Source organism: Tenrec ecaudatus, chromosome X, assembly GCF_050624435.1.
Source record: "Tenrec ecaudatus isolate mTenEca1 chromosome X, mTenEca1.hap1, whole genome shotgun sequence".
NCBI lineage: Eukaryota > Metazoa > Chordata > Mammalia > Afrosoricida > Tenrecidae > Tenrec > Tenrec ecaudatus.
In genome coordinates this window covers 157,995,289-158,000,073 of record NC_134548.1, presented here as the reverse complement: position 1 = coordinate 158,000,073, position 4,785 = coordinate 157,995,289, and positions in this window count along the sequence as shown.

Genomic DNA, 4,785 nt, shown 5'->3' with positions numbered 1-4,785 from the left:
AGTCAAAGACAACTGGTTTGATGATTACACGTGTCAACTCTTTTTTGCAGATAAATGTTTTTAATATTTTTCTCTGATATATAACCAGTGCTTAGAATAGTGATTGTCATTTTATAAACATTAAGAAAATATTTATTGCATGAATGAATAAACCAATTTGGCATGGCAAACAAAATTCTTCATAATCTACCCCCAATTCACTTTTTTAGACTCTTTCTCATAATCTTTCCTATCAAATATCTTATACGATACTCACTATACCGAAAACATACGATGTTTTCTCGTGGTTTTACTTAGCTCTTTTGTCTGGTTGAAATTGCTCCCCATTCTACCTGGGGAACTCTTGATACCTATTCATTACATTTTACCCCTAGGTAATCTTAACTCTCTCTTTGTAGTTTCTTTCTATGTGGGTCTTTACAACATGGCCACTTTTTTCATAAAGTCATTAAGGAGAGTCTCTAGAGTGAGTTGACTAGCAAAATGTAGTTTTATATGATGTGACATAATCATGGAAGTGGCATCTTAGCATATTTTCTGTTTTATTAATTAGAAAAAGTTACAGGTCCTATTAATCCTCAAGGTGAGAGTATTATACAAATGTGTGGACATCAAGAGTTGGGCGTCATGGCAACTGTGTAGAGTCTGTCTGGTACCCAGACATTGCAGCTGGATTAATGGTGAGGCCTTTCACTAAGATGAGGAACAAATAAGGAGAGATCAAACTTAAATGCTGCAACTGAGTTTAAAGCTCATGTGTTCTAATTAGACATTGTGAATTTGAGGAGTCCTTGAAGCATCCCATGCGCCCTGATGTCATAGTGAGCTGATCTGCACAAGGTCAGTGGTTTATCACACCAGTTGTGTGAAAGATGAGGTTGTCTGCTCCTATACAGATTTAAGGTCTTGGAAACCTAAAATTGCAGTTCTACTCTGTCCTAGAGGGCTGCTCTAAGTCAGAATCAATTTGATGGTGGTGAGTTGGGTTTGATTTCTGGAGCACCCATTTACAGGTAACCTATTGAATGTATGAATCTAAAATTAAGAAAAGATGTTTGGGCTGTATGAATAAATTCGCAAAGTTGTCAGTCTCTAATGGTCTCATAGATGAGATCACATGAAGAGGAAGTCATAGTCCAATATCCAAATAAATATTTATTCAGTGATGTTTATATATAATTACTTTAGATGTTGTGTAGTATCCATGTGTTGAGCTCATATGAGAGAATAAATAAAGTGTGAACTGTTTTTGGATAGTGGCAATGTCTTAATCATCCTTGCATCTGAGAACATACTACAATTTCTTCTGCATAATGAGTGATAAATCTATTATGGACCCCAGATGTAACTTCATTAATCTGTTATAAACACACATATGGGCACATACACAAAAGAGTCCCAGGAATAGGAAGACAGAATGTTCTGAATCTGTTTTTTTCCTCCTAATCCTGTTTAGACACTTTTTATAGAGTTTTCCCAGGTTACAAAGTTAATCTTTCAGATTTAACCAAATCATTGAATTTGTGTTATAAGAATAAAACCAACAGTGCTTGAAAAAAATAATTAAAATAGCTCGATATAGGAAACACATAAGAACATCACTTTCAATACAGTCAGTGCAAACACAATTCCAATTTTCTAATACTTGCATGATGGCAACATTCAATATGTAATTAGAAATCAATGGCTTCTCTCAAAGTGATAAAAACTAAAGGATATTTGCTTAGCTTACCTGGAATGTGTATGCAGGTCCTAGACAGAGATTCCCTGTAAGGTAAAAAAAAAAAAGATTATTACTTAGGTTTTTATTTGAAATATTATTCTAAACAAATAAATATGTTCAAGTAAATCCATTTGTAAGTAATTCTGGATAAATAAAAGTAGGGGAATGAGGTATCTAATCTAGGAAAGTACTTTAATTTATTGTATTTTCTTTTGTTAGTTAAGGTAAGTAGGCTCAACATTCTGTACACCACTAATCAAATGTGAATATAAAGTAGGGCATATGAAAATGGTTAATTTCTAAAGTTTAGAGAATACAAGTAAAATATGCATGCGAAAAATAAATGAAAGAGGATCATTGGCAAGATGGCAGATGTATTAGGTTGGGTGTCTAGAGAAACAAAAACATGGATTGATATATATATATATGAAAGAACTTTATATCAATAATTAATTTAATATCAAAGAATCCCAGAATAATCCAACTCAAGCCACGTGTCCAATACTAGCTAGAGCCTTCATCAGGTGAGGCTGAATATAGTAAGATCACAGGCTGGTGGGTAGAGAGTCACTTGGTTCCAAGGTCAGTTGCAGCATGGCAGGGTGTCAACAGCTCGCAGGGTCAGGTGCCCAATATTGAGTTACCCCAAGTGTGGTAGTCACCTAATCTGTTGTCAATTTAAGGATTAAGAGTGTAGAGGTGGAGTCTAAACTGTCAATCTGGAGATAGCCAATGAGACTTTTGTGGGCATGGCCTTCTCCTGAAAATTCTGGGAAATCTGGTACTTCCTCCTTGGAGGCAGAAGACACCTTTTTCTCTCTGCTGCTCCCGGGGAGACATTGAAGAAGGCAATCCACATTGACACAACCAGATCTTGGAAGGCAGGGAAGCCAAACAGAGACCCCTGCCAGTGCTGAGTTGTTTCCAATGACACTGGATCCAAAGAATTTCTACCCACTAGCCTGTGATCTTCTGCATTCGGATGCCATTGCATGTGTTGCATGAGTTTCAAGAGGACTTTATAGGTTGATATCGGAAATATGGGCTAATATCTATCTGACTTATGGACTTGATCTAGCCTAGGCTGGGATGTTTTCCAATGTTCAATTGCTCTTGTATATAAATATTTTTCTTATACACATATGTGTGTCCATTGATTTGTTTTTCTAGTCTAGCCAGAGACTAACACACCTAGAGAAAGGCATAGAGTTCTTACAAGCAGGACAGTGAAGGGTCATAAAGAGATGATGTGTCCCTAATACCTTATAAAAAGGCCACACTTCCCAGTAGCCATCATCAAACTTTGACCTGATTGACAGTTTAGAACCCACCCCTAAACTCGTGCAATTTGACACAAAATCTAACTTCCACAGCAGACTAGACAGATGAGCTACCAACACCATATACAAAAACACAAGAAACCAAATAAAACAGATACGCGTGATAAACCTGGAGTCCCTGCATGCAAAGAAATGAGAAAAAGAGAGATCAGAATCTGAATGAAAAGAGCAAACTTAAGAACTAGAGAGTGGTGAATTGTTACTTGACCTAACACAACAGGATCATTTTTAAACTTTTGCAAATGGCATTCTGAGTCAGGCAGTACCTTGATAATCAGTTCTACTTGCTCAGGACTGACCCACCACCCACACCAGTGGCTGGCGACAAGAAAGATGCAAGAGTCTCATTATGTCCTACACCATCTTTGTGACTAGATGTATGGCTATCCCCCCACCATCACTGTTAACTACATCACTGTTAACTACACTGTTAACTACACTGCATCCTCTTAGATCAGAGCCTGGGTACATGCCACCTAAACCTTTGGATACATCTGCATCCTCTGTCTCTTTGGGCCAACATATTTTGCTGACATGGAGTGGGTACTATGCCTGCAGCCATCTTCAAAACCAGTAACACCGAATTGGGACCAGGCACTGCAATATCAATGGCCTTTTAGGCCAATGGATACTGCATTTGAGATTGATTGCGTAGCCCACTTTTATGGCCTCCTTAATAAAGAGAGCATACTAACCAAAAAATCCTGTCACTTAATCATCAGGAGAACCCCATGCCTCTAGTCTATTTAATCCCTTTTTAAAAAGAAAATTATTTATTATTTTTCCCCTTCCCCTGTTGTACCTTTCTTAACCTTCTTTCCAATTTTTCTCTACTATTCATTTTCTATTTGCTTTCTCTTCTTCCCTATCTATTTTTAAGTTTCTTTTCTATTTTTAACTTATGTTTCATTCTTTTTACTTTTATTTTTCTCATTTGTTTACACTTTTTTGAGTTATTTTGTTTCTTTGTAAAAATCACTTTCTTTTACTTTTTGTCTTACATATGCAGACATGTTGTCAGTAGAGACTAGGCCACAGAGAAGGGCATCATGTTTGGTAAAGTGGTTTGGTAAAGCTTTCAAAAAGAGAAAGGCCCTCAAAAAGATGAGCTGACACAGTGTTGCATCTGTGGACTGAAGCACAGGAACAACTGTGAGGGGGGGCATAAGACCTCTCCGTGGCAAATTCTATTGCACAGAGGGTTGCTTTAAGTCTGAGCCAATTCAACAGCACATAATAACAAGAAGGAATTAAAAAAAATAATTTTTATGTACCTTCAATGGAGTGAAAAAAATACAAAAAGAAATAAAAATCCATCATAAAAATCAAGACAAACAAAAAAAAGAAAAGAAAAAAAATCAAGACAGACACAAAATTCTAGAAAAACTTTGGAAAACTGAATTCAGGAAAACTAAACAAACTGGTGAAGTATTAAAAACTATAAAAATACTGCAAATGATTATTTAGAAGTTTAATACTAAGATATCAAAACAGATAACGCATTGAATGAGTAATTGTAAAAATTTTAAAAGGATAGAATTCAAGGAACTGAAGACAAGTCTCTCAATGTTAATGTGGAAAAAATATAAACAACAGTAAAAAAAACCACTTAAACAAAGAGTTGTGTGGGAATCCATTGAGAAGAAAAGCTTGAATGTGATTCAAATTCCAAAATAGACAAAATTGTTATATATTTGCCAAGAAGAAAAAAGTTCTAATATC